The 22438-nt window shown below is 43.6% G+C and overlaps 1 pseudogene; it reads left to right on the forward strand.

Moving 5' to 3' along the window:
* Positions 1 to 7707: 7707 nt before the first annotated feature.
* On the forward strand, positions 7708 to 8740 carry LOC148098160 (uncharacterized; annotated as a pseudogene).
* Positions 8741 to 22438: the final 13698 nt, after the last annotated feature.

Genomic DNA, 22438 nt, shown 5'->3' on the forward strand with positions numbered 1-22438 from the left:
TAACAGTAAAATAGAGCAATATAATAATATATAATCAATATATCATAAATATTTTTCTTATGCTCCTCCGTGAATCGCAACCTTATCGTGGTGGAGGGGTTTGTGTGTCCCAGGGATCCCAGGGGCTATGTTGTCTGGGGGCTTTTGCCCCCTGGTAGGGTCTCCCATGGCAAATTGGTCCTGGGTGAGGGACCAGACAAAGAGCGATTCAGAAGACCCCTATGAAAAAAACACAGAGGGAACAGTTTACCCTGCCCGGGATAGGGTTACCGGGGCCCCGCCCTGGAGCCAGGCCCGGGGAGGGTGCCCGAGGGCGAGCGTCTGGTGGCCGGGCCTTAGTCCATGGGGCCCGGCCGGGCACAGCCCGAAGAGGAGACATGGGCCCATCCTCCCGCAGGCCCACCACCCGCAGGAGGCGCCATAGGGGTCGGGTGCATTGTGTGCCGGGTGGCGGCCAGGAGCGGAGGCCCTGGCGGACTGACCCCCGGCTGCCAAGACTGGCAATAGGGACATGGAATGTCACCTCTCTGGTGGGGAAGGAGCCTGAGTTAGTGCGTGAGGTTGAGAGGTACCGGCTAGATATAGTCGGGCTCACCTCTACGCACGGCTTGGGCTCTGGAACCAGTCTCCTGGAGAGGGGCTGGACTCTGTCTCAGTCTGGAGTTGCCCCTGGTGAGAGGCGGCAGGCTGGGGTGGGTATTCTAATATCCCCTCGGCTTGCTGCCGGTACGTTGGGGTTTTTCCCGGTGGACGAGAGGGTTTGTTCCCTGCGCCTTAGGGTCGGGGAATGGGTCCTGACTGTCATCTGCGCTTATGCGCCGAGTGGCAGTTCGGAGTACCCAGCCTTCTTAGAGTCCCTGGGGGGGGTGCTGGAAGGTGCTCCACCTGGAGACTCTGTTGTCCTGCTGGGAGACTTCAATGCTCACGTGGGTAACGACAGCGAGACCTGGAGGGGCGTGATTGGGAGGAACGGCCTCCCTGATCTGAACCCGAGCGGTGCTTTGTTATTGGACTTCTGTGCTAATCACAGTTTGGCCATAACGAACACCTTGTTCGAACATAAGAGTGTCCATAAGTGCACGTGGCACCAGGACGCTCTAGGCCGTAGGTCGATGATCGATTTTGTAATCGTATCACCAGACCTGCGACCATATGTTCTGGACACTCGGGTAAAGAGAGGGGCTGAGCTGTCAACTGATCACCACCTGGTGGTGAGTTGGATCAGGTGGCGGGGGAGGACGCTGGACAGACCTGGTGCACCTAAACGCGTAGTGAGGGTGTGCTGGGAACGACTAGCAGAGGCCCCAGTCCGCGAGATCTTCAACGCACACCTCCGGCAGAGCTTCAACAGCATTCCGAGGGAGGCGGGGGACATTGAGTCCGAATGGACCATGTTCAGCGCCTCCATTGCCGAAGCTGCTGCATTGAGCTGCGGCCGCAAGGTGGTTGGTGCCTGCCGTGGTGGTAATCCCCGAACCAAATGGTGGACACCAGAGGTGAAGGGAGCCACCAGGCTGAAGAAGGAGTCCTATCGGGCTTGGTTAGCCTGTGGGACTCCGGAGGCAGCCGACAGGTATCGACAGGCCAAGCGGAATGCGGCTCGGGCAGTGGCTGAAGCAAAAACTCGGGTGTGGGAGGAGTTCGGAGAGGCCATGGAAAAAGACTTTCGGACTGCCTCGAAGAGGTTCTGGCAAACCGTCAGGCGTCTCAGGAGGGGAAAGCGGTGCTCTACCTGCACTGTGTATAGTGCTGGCGGAGCGCTGCTGACGTCGACTGAGAAAATTGTCAGGCGGTGGAAGGAATACTTCGAGGACCTCCTTAATCCCACTGACGCGTCTTCCAAGGAGGAAGCAGAGTCTGGGGATGAGGGGAATGACCCGCCAATTTCTGGGGGCGAGGTCACTGAGGCAGTTAAACAACTCCTTGGTGGCAGAGCCCCTGGTGTTGATGAGGTCCGCCCCGAGTTCCTGAAAGCTCTGGACGTTGTAGGGCTGTCCTGGCTGACACGCCTCTGCAATGTTGCGTGGAGATCAGGGGCAGTACCCGTGGATTGGCAGACCGGGGTGGTGGTCCCCATCTTTAAGAAGGGGGACCGGAGGGTGTGTTCCAACTACAGGGGGATCACACTCCTCAGCCTCCCCGGGAAAGTCTATGCCAGGGTGCTGGAAAGGAGAGTTCGTCCGCTAGTTGAACCTCTGATGCAGGAGGAACAATGCGGTTTTCGTCCTGGTCGCGGAACACTGGACCAGCTCTTCATCCTCTCGAGGATACTTGAGGGTGCATGGGAGTTTGCCCAACCAGTCTACATGTGTTTTGTGGACTTGGAGAAGGCATTCGACCGTGTCCCTCGGGGTGTCCTGTGGGAGGTGTTGCGGGAGTATGGGGTGTCTGGCCCATTGCTACGGGCCATTCGATCCCTATACAACCGTTGCAAGAGCTTGGTTCGCATTGCCGGCAATAAGTCGGACTCGTTCCCGGTGGGTGATGGGCTCCGCCAGGGCTGCCCTTTGTCACCGGTTCTGTTCATAATTTTTATGGACAGGATTTCTAGGCGCAGCCAAGTGGCGGAGGGCTTTCGCTTTGGTGGCCTCAGGATCTCATCTCTGATTTTTGCGGATGATGTGGTTCTGTTGGCTTCATCGGGTGAGGGCCTCCAGCTCGCACTGGAGCGGTTCGCAGCCGAGTGTGAAGCAGCGGGAATGAGGATCAGCACCTCCAAATCTGAGGCCATGGTTCTCAGCCGGAAAAGGGTGGAGTGCCCACTCCGGGTCGGGGATGAGGTCCTGCCCCAAGTGGAGGAGTTCAAGTATCTCGGGGTCTTGTTCGCGAGTGATGGGAGAAGGGAGCCGGAGATCGACAGACGGATTGGGGCTGCAGCTGCAGTAATGCAGACGCTGCACCGGTCCGTCGTGGTGAAGAGGGAGCTGAGTGTAAAAGCGAAGCTCTCAATTTACCGGTCGATCTACGTCCCTACCCTCACCTATGGCCACGAGCTGTGGGTAGTGACCGAAAGGACGAGATCGCGGATACAAGCGGCGGAAATGAGCTTCCTCCGAAGGGTGGCTGGCATCTCCCTTAGAGATAGGGTGAGAAGTTCGGCCATCCGGGAGGGGCTCAGAGTAGAGCCGCTGCTTCTCCACATCGAAAGGAGCCAGCTGAGGTGGTTTGGGCATCTGGTAAGGATGCCCCCTGGGCGCCTCCTGGGTGAGGTGTTCCAGGCATGTCCCACCGGGAGGAGGCCCCGGGGCAGACCCAGGACACGCTGGAGAGATTATATCTCTCGGCTGGCCTGGGAACGCCTTGGTGTTCCCCCGGATGAGCTGGAGGAGGTGGCTGGGGAGAGGGAGGTCTGGGCCTCTTTGCTTAGGCTGCTGCCCCCGCGACCCGGGCCCGGATAAAGCGGATGAAGATGGATGGATGGAGTTTTCTTATGATACTAAAAAAGCTTTCAGGTTTGTTCTAGATCAAATCAAAGGTCTATAGTCACGAATACATGTTATTTTTTTTTAAAGTATTTTTTAGTATAAAATTGAGGTTCATTAGATATTCATGATCACTTTGCTTCAAAGCCACCTAAAGTTCTGTTAAAAAGCACAAATAATTACCCTTAAATTTGTCTGTCTGTCAAGCACACTAACTTTTTATGTCGCCGATCCGGTCTACAATATGCAGAGCTGTGTTGAAGGAAAGACAGCAGAATCTTGTGCTTTTATGACAGTGATAATAATACATATAATATATTCAAATTTCTGTCAACTTTCTGAAAGGGTATACAGCAAACTACATAGCTTACTCGGGCAAGAGAAGTGTCGTCAGCTCTCAGTCTTGTTGTAGGACTCTGTTCCAATACTATGGTGTCATCAGAGTCCACTTCAATTTCTCCACTGGAACTGGTAAAGGAGGTGCTTGCAGAAGAATCTATCAAATCATAAAAATTATAGAGGTCACTTTTGTGCTGCCCCTGGTTGCAACAATGAGTTTCATGTAAGGAGACTAAGGATGTACTGTCCACTTTGAGTGTGTGTGTTTTTTAGCAGTAATTGACTACGTTTTTTGGCTAGCTGCACTCAAACGGAAAAATCCACCTCGTAGCCGGGTTTGTAAAGCACTTTATGAATGAGCAGTGTTGAAGATTTTTAGTTGTAGTGCCTTGATTTTCTTGTGTTTTAGCCAATGAGTGACATAATCGATAACATAAACTAATGTAAGTTTATTAGTCACAACCAACCACATGACATCACATTCCATAACAAACAGAAAAACTTTTTAAATGTTTAGCAGTTATTCCAGCTTCAGAAATAGTTAAATCCATGTCAGTTTTTGAGAGCAGGGCTCCATGATGTAAATTAGCCTTTATATGTTTAGTGTTTCATGTCTTCTTGCCTTCTTGTTTAAGTTTGTATGATGGTTAGTGTTATTTACACAATCACAAACATTGTAGTACCCACCAAAATATAGGATTATTTGAAAACAAGTCAGTAAATTTATTAGCTTGCCTTACACAGAACATGTTCTACTAGCCAGGACTTAAAGCATGAATGACACAGTGGCTCAGTGATTGAGTGATTCTAGTGACATTTACCTTTCTGCAGATGGTAGATTTTTCTTTGCTTAAGTTAAAATGCTGTTACCAAGCTGACGGGACACTAAACTGTTAAAAATTCCACCAGGGATAGAAACTTATCATTATTCCATTCCTGTGGGATCCTGAAAAAGTTTGGCCAATTGTTAGAAGATTTTTATTATAAAGACATTTTATTAATCATTATTGCTGATATACTAAAGCTAAAAGTGTTCATATTTCTGTTTGCACTCAACCAGCTGCACAACTAACTGTCTACACTTTGCCTTAAAAAGACTTGTTTGCTCTCACATTATCTAACTTTAACAGGAAACCGCCACCCAAGAGTAAGAAACGACCTTTTAAGAACATGACCTTTTTTGAACATAACGAGAAGTCGCACCTGCCTGACTAGATAAGAATGTTACTTCCTTTCTTGTATGCTTCATGCTGTGTATAAATAAAGGCAGAGAGCTGCTGCAGGTGTGTGAGTCTCTTTTGAGCTCTCACCCGTGCACGTTGAACTGTTACAAGTGTCTGAGTGTTATTTCATTATACCTGATTACTTGATAAAGAATATCTCTATCACCAATCTTAATATTTGGACCAAATAATTTGATAGGACAACTGACTGTGCTTGCGTAACCGTTCACACCCTCTCCACTAGTGATGTGCGATACCACTGATTTCCTTTCCGATCTGATACCAAGTAATATTCAGGGTGGTATCGACGATACTGATCCGATACCGATACTTTGTACAAAAACTTATTTTATTTATTGTATCTCAAATTATAGCATCATAATGATTACAGGACATCAGATTCCTTGTTCTTATCACTTAATAATGCAGAGTTCATCATATAGAAATAAAAAACCTGAAGTTTGAACATTTGAACACCTTGCCTGCCTGCAGCACTAAAGGACTCCGTGAGAGACTGTCTCGCCCTAGCAGCACCTGTCCCTCTCCTCCTCTTTAGTTCGCCTCAACATACGCTGGTCATATTCTGTGATATGATTTACTGTGAGGTGTTTGACAAGGTTAGTGATGTTGCCACAACCATACATGCCAACCCTCCCGATTTTTTCGGAAGAATACCGAATTTCAGTGCCCCTCCCGAAAATCTCCCGGAGCCACCATTCTCCCGAATTTTTCCCGATTTTCCACCCGGACAACAAAATTGAAAAACCATATAGCAGAATTCATAGCGCGGCCCAGCCAATTTCAGTTTCCAACAATGGCTACTACTACTGCAGCTACTTAGTTTTAATATTACTCTTATTTCAGCGCCCGGTTATATTTTAGATAGCAAGGAGCAGACAGCAGAGTTTCACTACACTGAGGGAGCCTGTGACGTACTATCCGGCTTTCTTTAGACCGCGAAGGCCAGGTCCTCAGGTGGAAGCAGCCTCTGAATTTGGACACCCCCGCTGTTTCCGGGCCGGCCAATAATAACGGTGACATTTAACGTATTTTATCCGATAAATAAACCCTGTAAAATGTATTTATCACCCCCCCAACAGCCCTTTTGAATGTCTCCCTAGTACAACAACAACTCTTTTTTGCCACATGTATGCAAACCACGTCTCAGCTGTTTGTGGAGGTAAAGTACGTCCGCACAATTACGCTCAGCCATTGTTGTGAGTGTGCACGCCAAGAGGCTGCAAGACATTTATACAACCGTATTTTGCACATGACTATGAAAGGTGGAAGAGGAAGTAGTTCCTTTGAATGTAGACAATCCGAATGGTATAGTTTCTTTCTACTATGTTCCTGTTAATGATAAACTACAAATTTACTCTAAATTACTAAAATATCGATAGTTTAATGTGAGAATCGATTCTAGAACATAAATGACTGGTATCGGAGGAATCGATATTTCAGGATCGATCCGCACATCACTACTCTCCACTTGCAACCAGGAAATAAACTGGACTGTGGTTTCTCTCCCCACTACCCTGTCAATTAAAAGTTTAAAAATGACGATGATGATGACATTCCAAGGTACTTACCATCTGGATTTGGACCTTGTGCTTGACAAATCTCTAGCACACCAAGGTTTTGTTTTTTCATAAGGAAATCAAAAACATCCTCATCAATTACAGTCTTTGAGTCATCAAAAACTTTGAAGTCCAAGTTTGGAATGTTGAACTTCTTGGCAACTGTGAACATTATAAAATTGCATTATACATTTGAAATTAATACCAGAACAAGGCAAAAAAAAAAAAAGTGAAATTAAATAAACTGAACCAGAAAAAAAGCCTAAACATTTGGTATAGCAGCTATTATAGCACCATGCCCAAAGCTTGACTGATTCAAACAATCTATGAAACACACTGGAAACTTTGATTTTTTAACTCACCACATTCCAAAAACGATGTGTAGGTCAGTTGGCTCTCAAAACAGATGTACTTTTGTTGTTCTCTATACTTTACACGCACAGCTTGCGTCCTTCATGATATGAAAAGGATATTGTTAAATAATCAGATTTATTACAAATACTTAAAAAATTGAACAAAACACGCGCATATATTCCTTGTATGTCTTACAATCTCACGATGCTGTGTTCTGATAAAAAAGCATGTTAAAAAAAAAAAGTAATAGAAAACTCTACATTGCAGCAATAGGAAGTTTGTATAATGCTAATATAATACACTAGGGGCTACAGACTGCAACCATGCACACAATTCAATTCTGAGTAAAAAACAACCTACCATTTTGGATAAAACATTGGTGCACAGGATTTGTTAAAACACACTTCCCTGGTCAGTTATAGTACCTAAAAACAGCTATTCAGCAATACTAAATTAAGTTTATTTAAAGATATAGCTGTCTCTGAATGGTCGAACAACATTAATTTTGTTGGAAGCTAACATTAGCATCAATCTTGGCAATTATGTAGCATGTAAGACCCACAAACTCAGAAGCTGTAATATAATACATGCACTACCCTTCACATAAACAAAAACTCCACATTTTATTCTATATTAAATCATTATTTAGCACTTTGCTCACTTACCTGGCTTATGCTGCCAGTCGCCTCCGTTCCACTGCGGGATGAGAAAATGGTGGCAGAAACAAAACTTAAGAAACGAAAATGGGCGTGGTCTTTTTATATTACTCCAATAGAATTTCCTGCAATAATGATGCATGGAGGGTTTCACCCCAAGTCCAGCACCCTGAGGCTGTATGCTAAGCGGAAGGAAGGAGGCAGAGACTAGTGAGTTTCAGTACTACAGTCCAGGATGAGACAACAAACATCCACAAATACATCAGAAAGATGGCCATGACCAATCACCTGCTCAGGGAATACTTCAGGTGGTAGAAACCCAAGAAAGAGGAGGAAGAAGAACCATCATGGAAGGATAGGCCCCTCTACAGTATGTACCACTGGCAGATAGAGGAAGTGCGTGACATCCAAAAATCCTACCAGTTGCTGGACAAAGCTAGAATGAGAGACAGCAAAGACGCATGAATCATGGCATCACAGGAACAAGCTCTGTGCACAAGATTGATAGAGGCTGGGGTCTATCACACCAGGCAAGACCCCCATGTGCAGGCTGTGTAAAGATGCCCTGAAACAATCCAGCACATAACAGCAGGGTGTAAGAGGCTGGCAGGCAGGGCATACATGGAACGCAATAACCAAGTGGCCAGCATAGTATACAGCTACATCTGTGCCGATTATGACCTGGAAGTGCCAAGTTCAAAATGGGAAACGCCCCCTAGGGTGGTAGTGAATGAGCAAACTAAGATCCTGTGGGACTTCCAGAAACAGATGGACAAAATGATGGTGGCTAACCAGCCGGACATAGTAGTGGTAGACAAGTAGAAGAAGATGGCCGTTGTGATAGACGTAGCGATACCAAATGACAGCAACATCAGGAAGAAGGAACACGAGAAGCACCAACGGCTCAGAGATAAGCTGGAGAAGATGTGGAGGGTGAAGGTAACAGTGGTCCCAGTGGTATTTGGAGCACTAGGTGCAGTGACCCCTAAGTAGGGCGTGTGGCTCCAGCAGATCCCAGGAACAACATCCGAGATCTCTGTCCAGAAGAGCGCAGTCCTAGGGACAACTAAGATACTGCACAGGACTTTCAAGCTCCCAGGCCTCTGGTAGAGGACTCGAGCTTGAAGAGGGGTCTGCAGGGGCGAGTGGGGATTTTTATAGAAAGGTAAATACAAAAAAAAAAAACCTCTAGAGAATAAATAGATTTTTTATTTTAATGGTGTTTTAAATACAGTTTATGAAGTACAACATATACTCAACAATTTCAACTTTTTGCTTGATTTTCAATCCAAAATTCACCCACAACCAGTCACAGCAAAACCTGGTTCTGCCAGAGGTTTCTTCCTGATAAAAGGGAGCATCGCCAAACGCTTGCTCAAAGGGTATCATTTGATTGTTCGCGTTTCTCTTTATTGTTTTAGGCTGCTGCAAACCTTACAATGGGGTGTCTAAATTCATAGGCTGCATTCTCCTGAGGCCACATTTGAAGGCCGATTACATCACAGTGACGCACCAAAGGCTGTCCAAAATCGTAGACTTCTCCAAATGCAGCCGATAAATGCGTTTCCTTTTCCCGGGATCTGAAGGATGGGTCAGGTGTATCCTTCGTGGACCACCATATCTCAGAATTCATAGCGCGGCCCAGCCAATTCCAGTTTCCAACAATGTCAGCAGCTACTTTAATATTACTCTTATTACTCTTTGTGGGTCACGAAATAAACTTTTAAGATATTTTCAGGCGAGAATGTAGGTGTGTAAACTTCAAATATCTGCTCGGTTTATCATGACATCACATATTTAAAAAGTGCTCTGAAGTTTTCTGAGACGTCTGTTATCCACCAGCTCGATAGTTAGTCGGGGCGAGAATAGCGAACTCCTGGCACATCGTTTTCAACCCCCCCCCACTTAGATAACTTAAAAATGTTATTCTTTGGCTTGTTTCAGTGTTTTATTTGTTCGTGAGTAATTTGGTTTGGCTGAGATTACAGCTGAATACACGTCAAATGGAAAGCATCTTGTTGCATTCTCAATCATTCAGGTAAGTACATCTCCAAAAGTTGATTCCATTAATCTGGAGGTAGTGTTTTCAGTGGGAGAAACGTTTTGACACTCATCCAAGTGACTTCTTGTCACTTGGGTGAGTTATGGGCGACCATGGTTCAGCGGGTTGGGAAGCTCATTTTGTAACTGGAAGGTTGCCGGTTCAATCCCCAGCTCTGTCTGTCTTGGTTGTTGTGTCCTTGGGCAAGACTTCACCTGTTGGCCAGAGGGGCCGATGGCGCGATATGGCAGCCTTGCTTCTGTCAGTCTGCCCCAGGGCAGCTGTGGCTACAACTGTAGCTTGCCTCCACCAGTGTGTGAGTGAATGAATAGTGGAATTGTAAAGCGCATTTCAAAGCCTTTCATTTATCCACCCATATGCTGTCTCTCAGCATGAAATGTGGTAGTAGTATTTGTAGTGGATCGATAACACACACTCACATTGTGGCTTGTTTACATGTACTAGTCTACAGCTGACCACATGACCAATTGCTAGATGACTTCCTTCAGCTACACCAGGGGCCGGCAACCCTGGGCACACGTGCTACAGCTGGCTAGGGTTAAGTGATTAAGGATTAAGTGATGGCACAGCATGCAGTGAAATAATCTGAGAAGGTGTGTTTAAAATTAATATCTACGGCTGGGCCACCAATGCACATCACAAATTAGCTCACACAGAGCTAATGACAATACAGCTAATGACAGCGCGTCTTAATGACAGTATCTAAGCTAACAGCCCCACCTCCTTGTTTTACTTGTAACTGGCTAAAAATTACACAGACGAGAGGGATGTAGCTAGCTAGCCAGTCCTGTGAATTATATCGAAGCGAGCGAAAAAAGATGATCCCCGGTCTTTTATGCCAATTTGGATGGAAGACTGGGGTTTTGTGCAACAGAAAGATCGTGCTGTATGTGCCCTTTGCCTCAAGAGTGTTGTTTGCCGGACTTCCAGTGTTAAACGACATTTTGAGACGAAACATCAAAAAACCTTCAAGGATGAGGCAGAGAAAGTTGAATCAATTACACGTGCTGTATCAAGATATGAGAAGCAAGCTCAAGTACTCTAAAAGTTTTTACAGCTGCAAAACATCATGGAACTGAAGCAAGTTATTGTATTGCACACTGTATTGCTAAACATGGAAAGCCGTTTACAGATGGAGAATTTGTTAAGGAGGCTTTTCTCTCAAGCTCAGAAGTGTTATTTAATGGGCTTCTAAAGAAAGACGCAATTAAAGAACTGTGGAACGACGCATCCAGGAAATGGGTGACAATGTCAGAGCCCAACAAACAGCTGGTTTGAAAGAAGCCCAGGTGTTTAGTGTAGCTTTGGACGAAAGCGTTGATATCAATGACGGTCCACATTTGGCTGTTATGGTAAGATACTGTGATGTGGCAGTACAAGAGGAACTCTTCTATTTAACCCTGATGCCTGAAACAACGCGAGGTGAGTATATTGCCAAAGTTTTTAAGGAGTGTTTTGATGAGCGAGGCATTGACATTACAAAGATTTTTGCTGTGACAACTGATGGTGCACCAGCTATGGTTGGGAAACACAGGGGCACTGTTACCTTAATTGAAGAACAAGTTGGCCATCCCATCATGAAACTACACTGTATAATACACCAAGAAAACCTGTGTGCCAAGATGTCAAATTCAGATCTTCATGATGTCATGGCCACAGTGGCAAAAGTCGTGAACTTTATAGTTAAGCGATCTCCTTTGACTCACCGCCAATTCCAGTCTCTGCTCGAGGAGATGGATAGCTCATGCAAAGACATCCCGCTCCACTGTGCTGTCAGATGGCTTAGCTCTAGAAAGGTTCTGGAATGATTTGTGGATTGTTTTGATGTGGTAAAAAAAATTCCTGGCAGAAAAGGGGCAAAGCTATCCCGAACTCGAAGACGAGAAGTGGGTTGAAAAACTTTTCTTTCTCACTGATATAATGGGACACCTCAACAAGCTTAATCTCAAACTGCAGGGATCTGGACAAACTGTTTTAGATATGCGTGACACGTGGGAAGCTTTCGTTCAAAAACTTTTTTCCAGCGATGTTGCAACGTCCACGTTCTGCTACTTCAAACGCCTCAGGGAGCTGTCCGCTCAGCACAGCATCAGCACCTCGGAAATACACGGGTACGTCCAAAGACTCGAGAAAGAATTTAGAACGCGTTTTCTGGACTTTCAGGTGTATGGACCGATGTTTTCTTTTCATATCAAGCCAGAAAGCTTTAATGAGCAGCTGGATTTGTCTCTTTTTAAATGGCTGGACACAGATGACATGTGTGGGTGACAAGGTTCGGAGAACTACGAACACAGCTAGAATCCACAGTTGCGCGTGATCATGGAGCTTGCATCTTCACTTGCTGGACATCACTACCAGACAAGTTTAACTGTCTTAAGAACATTGCACAGGCCCTATTGACAGTGGCTCTACCTATCTGTGTGAGCAAATTGTCCTTAGCGCCTCCCGTTGCCGTCTGACTGCTGGACACTCAGAGACCTGTGTGCTCCTTAAAGTTACAAAATGTGATCCCCAGATAACACAACTGGCAAATACAAAGCAGGGACAGGGATCACATTAACATGCATATCCCTGTATTAACAAATGTCATATTAGCCCAGTTTATTTTTTTCTTTTTACTGTTGTGCGGAGACCATAAACAGGATTTGCATTTTTTGTTGTATAGTTCCTTTGCTGTTACGGTGTTTTTGTTATGTATAAAAAGTGTTTTTTGAAAATAGCTGATCTGCACTTTGCCAACATCTGTCAGCAAATATAGTTCTATAAAGTTATTCTATGGTGTGTAACTGTTGATATGCTGTTACATATTGCTAATGCAATTGTTATTGTCATTGTTATTGTTGTAAATAAAGTTCTTGTTAATGCAACCTGACCTGACCAACTTGACCTTTGAGGAAATTTTAGATGGCACTCGTCATCAAAAAAGGTTGCCTACCCCTGAGCTACACGTTTACAGTACTTAAGAAAGGTGTGTTTTTTTGAATGAAAAATTCTTTTGAATTTCCCATAAGTCATTCTTGCAGACATTCAGAAATTTCAGCAATTAAGAAATTGTTTTGTCTTCAAAATATCAAAGCCAAAATTGAAGATGCACTTATGCACTCTTAACCTCTGCTGTAAAGCTGTATCATTTAGGAAGTCAAGAAGGTCATTTGGCAACATAATATGTGTGTGTGACAGACCATGTGTGCCTTAGAAGAATTAGAAAAAAATATTTTCCACTTGTGTGTTGCAATTGCATCTGTATGATGGTACAGAAAGTAAACTGAGAGTCCACAGGTGATATAAGGATTCTTTAATGAGTATCTTTAGTGAGTTTTCATCTGTGCCACCTCCACTGTGTAAGACAACAAGCCAAGCCTCATAGGAGAGGCTGGACTACAGCCAGTCTCTAAACAGCTAATTATGACTCAGTCGCTACAATGAGCAGGTTCTCCCATTATTATGACCCATGAAACTGATCTAATATATTATATCACAATAAACATCCAGTATACCTTTGGGCCTTAAGACCAGAGAATGTTTCCTTCATTTTCCGCCATAATTAGTTGCTAAGTTAGGAGATCTAACTGTCAAAATGATAAGGTGGTCAACAGGTTATTATGTCTTTGGCCCTAGAGAGCAATTAAACTTCAGCTTGGTATTAATAGGCATGCCCTTTAACCTCCTAAGACCCGAACTCTTACCCAGCATGCATTTTTAATTTCTCTTTGATATTTGGGCATATTGGGGTCCGATGAATGCAAAAACAAAGAATTACCAGATTTTTTTTTTACCTTACTTTTGTTTTTAAGAAAAATAAGAACCACATATGAGGATATTTGTTTAAAATTTTGATAGAACAGTAGCAGTATAATGTCCTCGTAAGTGGATATCAGGCCCATGTAGAGCAAAATTGAGTATTTTGGTCTAAATAACCCAAAATGTGATGTCCACATATGTGGACGCCAGGTCCTAGGAGGTTAAAGAGGACCCTTCAACAACAACAAAAAGTAGTCAAAGTAAACAGATATTATTATGGGTACTATGGGGCTCATTAAAACATGTACTGAAAGTTTAATTAATCAAGTCAATCTTGATCATCATTGGTCATATAATGTCATACAATATTATCTGTGCACAGTTTTCAGGTAATAACCCAGAAAAGACAATAATGAGGCTTATTTTAAGCAAAGACTTTTCACCATTATCTTGTAGATAGACCTATTCAAGAAAGTGGGCAAAGTCCGTGCTTTAGAAAGTGGGCAAAGTCAGTGATTTATGAATAGCGTGACATTAACTTGTGTAATGTTAGAAGTACTATGCAGCAGCAACAGAAAAAGCACACAAGGTACTACACTACTGCGTCTGATTCTTTGCAGTGAGCCTGATGATGTTTGGATGCACCTGCTGGGTCATGGAAACCCATTCTATTAAACTCTATGCAGTTTTCTTGACAGTTGCTGTCATTTGTAATCACTTACACTTTGTTATAATACCATTACTATGGCATGACTTTTAGCATTTCAGAGAAAACAATACTTTTTGGCAGTTGGGTCTACTGTTTTATATATGAATCCATAAATTAGCCCCACATATGGGGCAATCTGCGCTAACTTGCTAACGGAGATAATGCAGCTATGCCGTTAAAGTCATTTTAATGAGATTAACGCTGACAGCATTAGTTGTAAGCAATCCAGAAAAACTTTGGAACACCTGTAAAAATTCGTACCACCAGCTTTCAAGGCTTGATCAACTGCCATTGCTGCAAAACAGCTTTAAACATTCCAAACCACTACATCTATCACTACAGCTGTCTTCTTCTGTTTGTCTACCAGCACTATGTCCGGTTCATTAGCCACCACCATTTTTTCTGTCTGTATCTGGAAATCCCACAGGATCTTAGCTCGGTCCACCACCTCCACGCCATATTCAACAAGGTATTTCTGTATGCTATGCCAGCCACTTGGTAATAGCATGCCATGTATGCCCTGCCTGCTAGCATCTTGCACCCTGCTGTTATGTGCTGGTTTGTCTCACCTTACCTCTCTCGTTATCATCCGACTACACTTCTCCAGTCTGAACTATATTCCAATGTCACTGCTGTACATCCTGGTGGTGTGAATCAGTGAATTGATGTCTCGTTCAATCTTGGCATACAGCTTGATGTCATCCATGCAGAGGAGGCACCTGTCAACTGCTCCATTCTGTAGTCGGTTTTCGTAACCAGTTTTGTTAATGATTTCACTGAGGGGGTTCAGGCCTATGCAGAAAAGCAGTGTGGACAGCGCATCTCCTTGGTAGATCCTGCCCTTGATAGTGACTTGTGCTATTGGCTTGAAGATGGCCTCTAGTGTTGTACGCCACATCATCCTGTTGATCGTGTATAGTTCCAGGCATTCCAGAACCCAGGTGTGGGGCATCGAGTCATAGGCCTTCTTGTAATCAATCCACGCAGTGCACAGGTTGGTCAGCCTAGTCTTGCAGTCTCGGGTGATTGCTTGGCTTACCAGTAGCTAGTGTTTTGCACCTCTGGTATTCTTGCCAAATTTCTTTCTGTGCCCCACTCATGTATTGAGGCATGTGCCTAGTCATCTTAGCATTTATGGTGCCTGACAGGACCTTCCATGTGGTACTGAGGCAGGCTATTGGTTGGTATTTGGATTGGACCAGTCCCTTCTGGAGGTCCTTGAGAGGACTGTCCGGCCTTCGGTTAGCCATTCTGGGTGTCTCTAATCAACTAGAAGCTGGTTCATGTGCGCTGCCAGATGCTTGTGGAGTGCAGTCAGCTTTTTCAGCCAGTAGGCGTGAACCGTGTCACAGTCTGGTGCTGTCCCATGTTCAATGCTGCAAATTTTTCGTTTCTATACTGCTACTATACTACAGAATTACTATGCTCACTTACCTTGCAGCATTTGCCCCACAAGTGAAGCAAATAAAAATAGTATATCCAGCTTCTGTTAAAGATTTGGTTCTTTTGGCTCAGCTCCCTTAAGAACTGGCTCTTACAGCTTCCAAATGGTTATACATTCAGTATTAACTTCATTTTTTTATTCGGTATTTCCATAAAAATCTTGGTTTCATGCATTTTCTACTGCTGGAGAGAATATACACAGGGTTTAAGGCCTTGACAAAAGTTTGAAGTGTTTTGTACTCTCAGTCAAAATGTTTAAATGTTTAAATCTATTGTCTTAGCCAGCTCCTCATCAACACTTATTTATTTGGCTGTGGTCATTTGATTTAGAAGAAATGTGCTTATTTTGGATTGAGCTGCAGAAGTCTGTGGTATACTTAGAGTTTTTCACAAGATAGTAGATGCTAAAGCAGAAGTACTTGGCTCACAACAGGATACTTTTATAGGGTCCGTGGATGGCAGCAGGAGGAGCAAGGGGAAGGTCTACTCCAGCTTCTTAGCTGTGCAGGTTTATTATTGACTGCACTTAGTTTTGTCGTCTCCGGTATCATTGAAATGCCACCAGTGGTGTCAGTGATAATGGAGACCACAAATGTCACTCATTTCTCCATCTCTGTGTTACTCTTTGTACCTGGCCCGTACCACTACACTTGCTGTCTTTCGGGGGTCTGCCTGCTGTGTTCATCAAAGTAAACTCCCATTCCTGCCTGCACAAGAGCAGGTGAACATTCAGCTTGCTTGACAGGAGTCAGATCTTCATATTCCCTAAGAAGAATTGTCTGTTTGACCAGGCACTAGCTGAAAACAAACAGTTTGTGTATTTGCTGAGATTTGTTGAACTGATAGAATGATGCACTGCAACCACAGCTCACGGACATCTGCACTAGTTCAGGTGTTGTACCAATAAACATCAGCCCACATTACCCCTGACCACGCCACTGTAAGTAATGCATAAATGATATTACTTTGCCTCTTTCATTTCTTACGATAACCTCTGGTGACTAATACACCCACAGGACTGCCTTTCATGTGTTACTGTTTAAGCTCAAATTGCTTTGATGTTTGAAGGTGTTTAGAGCTGGGAAATAAAAACTTCCGTCACATGTCTCAAATCAAAAGTAATAATCCTGTAGAAAATACAGATTAATTGTCAAAAAAAAATGCTCAAGTAAAGAACTTAATCTGTACTTTATTACTTCCCACTGCTGGGAATCACACTAGAAGCACTAAAAGCACAAGCTCTCCACAGTAATTCTCTTTTTACTGTCATCCACATCACATTGGCCCAAGGTAAGTGTTTATGACTCTTTGACTAGCATCACTCCTAAAACATAAGAAGACAGATGAAAAACGCCATAAAAATAACAACACTTTTCCATATTGTGAATAATAAGACTGTTTATCTTGGCACATCAAGAAGTAAAACACTGGTGTAATTTCAGGCCTCCGGGTTTATTTAAATTCTGTTCTTGCTGTAATCTGCATTGGTGGTTGTAAATGAGTTCCTTCCTGGATAAGGATCTTTATTAGTTTGGCTGCTTCAATTCAATTCAATTCAATTTTATTTATATAGTGCCAAATCACAACAAAAGTCGCCTCAAGGCGCTTCATAGATACAGAGAAAGCCCAACAATCATATGACCCCCTATGAGCAAGCACTTTGGCGACAGTGGGAAGGAAAAACTCCCTTTTAACAGGAAGAAACCTCCGGCAGAACCAGGCTCAGGGAGGGGCGGCCATCTGCTGCGACCAGTTGGGGTGAGAGAAGGAAGACAGGATAAAAGACATGCTGTGGAAGAGAGACAGAGGTTAATAACAGATATGATTCAATGCAGAGAAGTCTATTAATACATAGTGAGTGAGAAAGGTGACTGAAAGGAAAAACTCAATGCATCATGGGAATCCTCGGCAGCCTGCGTCTATTGCAGCATAACTAAAGGAGGATTCAGGGTCACCTGGTCCAGCCCTAACTATATGCTTTAGCAAAAAGGAAAGTTTTAAGCCTAATCTTAAAAGTAGAGATAGTGGAAGTCCGCTGCTCCTCCCACAGCTGTTTCACACCTTAAGGTTCACACTCCCTTGCTACTTCCCAGAGTCCTCGAAGAGACAAAAGACTGGACCTCTGGAGTTCCTGTTTCCCCCAACATCCTTACTACACCCCCTACCATTTGTCTTACAGTATGAGTGTCAGACATGTTAAAACAATGAAATAATGTGATTAATACCTAAGTGAAAGAAATTCCAATACAATCCCACCCTTTGATTCTTAAATCAAGAATCACATTAAAACCAGAATTTCTTTCCTGACATTCTGTATATCACATCAACATTATTGTACACTTAAAGGAGTTTCACACTGTGTATCCTCACTTCACTGTTCTCCCACCACCCTTTGTTCATCTTTAATCTTCCCCACAATCTAAGCTCTCACATGCAAATGGTAACTTATAATAGCTTCCATGTTGAGTTAAATAAACAATCAAATGTGACAGATTTTCTAGAGCAGAACAACATATTTTCTATTTTGTGTGTGTGAAGATTTTCTTCTTCACATGATTTCTCGAAGAGAGTGTTTCATGTCTTTTTTCTCTGACTCTGAGGCGCTGTCACTTGGTGTTCGCTCGCTCTGTGGTATAGTATCACTTCCTGTTCCTGCTCAAACACAGTGGTGTTTCTGAGTAGCTTATTTGCTTAGCAGTTTAATTAACAACTTTTAAATACATTCTTTTTTCATAGTATAATCTTCACGTGCTTCATCCGAAGCACACTTTCTGTGTACTCACTACCTAATTTATAGCCAAAGTATTCACTCACTGTCTCTGTACTGTTTCGCTAGCTTAGCTCGTAGCCGACTCGTTAGCACCATGGCTACTTCACCTGTCCCTTCTGCACTTTCTTGCTCATTGTGTCAGATGTTTAGTTACTCCTCGGCCTCCTTTAGCAGTAATGATATCTGTAACAAATGTAGCATATTTGCAGCTCTGGAGGCCAGGATTACTGAACTGGAGACTCGGCTTCGCACCCTTCACTCACCCTTAGCTAGCCAGACCCCTGTAGCTGGTGCAGCCGAAGATAGCGTAGGCCCCGCTAGCTGTTCCCCGGCAGATCCCAAGCAGCTGCGGAAAGAGGGCGGCTGGGTAACGGTGAGGAGGAAGCATAGTCCTAAACAGAAGCCCCAGGTACACCACCAACCCGTTCATGTGTCTAACCGTTTTTCCCCACTCGGTGACACACCCGCTGGGGGTCAAACTCTGGTAATTGGTGATTCTGTTCTCAGACATGTGAAGCTAGAGACACCGGCAACCAAAGTCAATTGTCTTCCAGGGGCCAGAGCAGGCGACATTGAAGGAAATTTAAAACTGCTGGCTAAGGGTAAACGTAAATTCAGTAAAATCATAATTCACGTCGGCAGTAATGACACCCGGTTACGCCAATCGGAGGTCACTAAAATCAATATTGAATCGGTGTGCAACTTTGCCAAAACAATGTCGGACTCTGTAGTTTTCTCTGTAGTTTTCTCTGGTCCCCTCCCCAATCAGACCAGGAGTGACATGTTTAGCCGCATGTTCTCCTTAAATTGCTGGCTGTCTGAGTGGTGTCCCAGAAATGATGTGGGCTTCATAGATAATTGGCAAACCTTCTGGAGGAAACCTGGTCTTGTTAGGAGAGATGGCATCCATCCCACTTTGGATGGAGCAGCTCTCATTTCTAGAAATATCGACAAATTTATTAAACCCCTCAAAATATGACTATCCAGAGTTGGGACCAGGAAGCAGAGTTGCAGTCTTACACGCCTCTCTGCAGCTTCTCTCCTGCTGCTACCCCCCCAAAAACCCATCTCCATAGAGACTGTGTCAGCTTCCAAAAAGACAAAAAACAAACTAAAAACCAGCAACAAACAACTTAAACATTTACAAAGAAAGAACAATACAGTATCCACACCTGAACCAAAGAGTAAAACAGTGAAATGTGGATTATTAAATATTAGGTCTCTCTCCTCCAAGTCTCTGTTAGTACATGACTTAATAATTGATCAACAAATTGATTTACTCTGCCTTACAGAAACCTGGTTGCAGCAGGATGATTATGTTAGTTTAAATGAATCAACACCCCCGAGTCATTCTAACTACCAGAAATCTCGAAGCACAGGTCGAGGGGGCGGTGTGGCAGCAATTTTTCACACCAGTCTATTAATTAATGAAAGACCAAGAAAGACTTTTAATTCATTTGAAAGCCTGATGCTTAACATTGTCCACCCCAGCTGTGAAACTCAGAAACCAGTCTTACTTGTTATCATCTACCGTCCACCTGGGCCTTACACAGAGTTTCTGTCTGATTTCTCAGACTTTATATCTAATTTAGTTCTGAGCTCAGATAAAATAATTATTGTGGGTGATTTTAACATCCATGTTGATGCTAAAAATGACAGCCTTAACATGGCATTTAATCTGTTGTTAGACTCAATTGGTTTCTCTCAAAATGTAAAAGAACCCACCCACCACTTTAATCACACTCTAGATCTTGTTTTAACATATGGCATAGAAACTGAACATTTAACAGTGTTTCCTGAAAACCCTCTCCTGTCTGATCATTTCTTGATAACATTTACATTTACAACAATTGATTACGCAGCAGTGGAGAGTGGACTTTATCAAAGTAGATGTCTTTCTGAAAGCGCTGTAACTAAGTTCAAGAATATAATCCAGCCACTGTTATCATCGTCAATGCCCTGTACCAACACAGAGCAGAGCAGCTATCTGAACGCTACCCCAACAGAGGTCGATTATCTTGTTAATAATTTCACCTCCTCACTACGTACGACTCTGGATACTGTAGCTCCAGTGAAAACTAAGGTCTCTAATCAGAAGTACCTGACCCCGTGGTATAATTCTCAAACACGTACCCTAAAGCAGATGACTCGTAATCTGGAGAGGAAATGGCGTGTCACAAATTTAGAGGATCATCATTTAGCCTGGAGAAATAGTTTGTTGCATTATAAGAAAGCCCTCCGCAAAGCCAGAACAGCTTACTACTCATCACTGATTGAAGAAAATAAGAACAACCCCAGGTTTCTCTTCAGCACTGTAGCCAGGCTGACAAAAAGTCAGAGCTCTTTTGAGCCAACCATCCCTTTAACGTTAACTAGTGATGACTTCATGAACTTCTTCACAAATAAAATTTTTATCATTAGAGAAAAAATTACCAATAATCATCCCACAGATGTAATATTATCTACAGCTACTCTTAGTACCATTGATGTTAAGTTAGACTCTTTTTCTCCAATCGATCTTTCTGAGTTAACTTCAATAATTACTTCCTCCAAACCATCAACGTGTCTTTTAGACCCCATTCCTACAAAACTGCTCAAAGAAGTCCTGCCATTGATTAATTCTTCGATCTTATATATGATCAACCTATCTCTAATAATCGGCTATGTACCACAGGCCTTCAAGGTGGCTGCAGTTAAACCTTTACTCAAAAAGCCATCTCTAGACCCAGCAGTCTTAGCTAATTATAGGCCAATCTCCAACCTTCCTTTCATATCAAAAATCCTTGAAAGAGTAGTTGTCAAACAGCTAACAGATCATCTGCAGAGGAATGGTTTATTTGAAGAGTTTCAGTCAGGTTTCAGAGTTCATCACAGCACAGAAACAGCTTTAGTGAAGGTTACAAATGATCTTCTTATGGCCTCTGACAGTGGACTCATCTCTGTGCTTGTCCTTCTTGACCTTAGTGCAGCATTCGATACTGTTGACCATAATATCCTATTAGAGCGATTAGAACATGCTGTAGGTATTACAGGTATTGCACTGCAGTGGTTTGTATCATATCTATCTAATAGACTCCAATTTGTGCATGTAAATGGAGAGTCCTCTTCACACACTGAGGTTAATTATGGAGTTCCACAGGGTTCAGTGCTAGGACCAATTCTGTTTACATTATACATGCTTCCCCTAGGCAGCATCATTAGAAGACATAGCATACATTTTCACTGCTATGCAGATGACACCCAGCTCTATCTGTCTATGAAGCCAGATAACACACACCAATTAGTTAAACTGCAGGAATGTCTTAAAGACATAAAGACTTGGATGGCCACTAACTTTCTGCTTCTTAACTCAGATAAAACTGAGGTCATTGTACTCGGCGCTGAAAAGCTTAGAAATATGGTATCTAACCAGATTCTTACTCTGGACGGCATTACCTTGGCCTCCAGTAACACTGTGAGGAACCTTGGAGTCATTTTTGACCAGGATATGTCCTTCAACGCACATATTAAACAAATATGTAAGACTGCGTTTTTCCATTTGCGCAACATCTCTAAAATTAGAAATATCCTGTCTCAGAGTGACGCTGAAAAACTAGTTCATGCATTTATTACTTCCAGGCTGGACTACTGCAATTCATTATTATCAGGATGTCCAAAAAACTCCCTGAAAAGCCTTCAGCTAATCCAAAATGCTGCAGCAAGAGTACTGACAGGGACTAGAAAGAGAGAGCATATTTCTCCTGTTTTGGCTTCTCTTCATTGGCTTCCTGTTAAATCCAGAATTGAATTCAAAATCCTGCTCCTCACATACAAGGTCTTAAATAATCAGGCCCCATCTTATCTTAATGACCTTGTAGTACCATATCACCCTATTAGAGCACTTCGCTCCCGCTCTGCAGGCCTACTTGTTGTTCCTAGAGTATTTAAAAGTAGAATGGGAGGGAGAGCCTTCAGTTTTCAGGCCCCTCTTCTGTAGAACCAGCTTCCAGTTTGGATTCGGGAGACAGACACTATCTCTACTTTTAAGATTAGGCTTAAAACTTTCCTTTTTGCTAAAGCATATAGTTAGGGCTGGACCAGGTGACCCTGAATCCTCCTTTAGTTATGCTGCAATAGATGTAGGCTGCCGGGGGATTCCCATG

Source organism: Neolamprologus brichardi, chromosome 16, assembly GCF_056152115.1.
Source record: "Neolamprologus brichardi isolate AB-2024 chromosome 16, ASM5615211v1, whole genome shotgun sequence".
In the NCBI taxonomy this organism is placed as follows: domain Eukaryota; kingdom Metazoa; phylum Chordata; class Actinopteri; order Cichliformes; family Cichlidae; genus Neolamprologus; species Neolamprologus brichardi.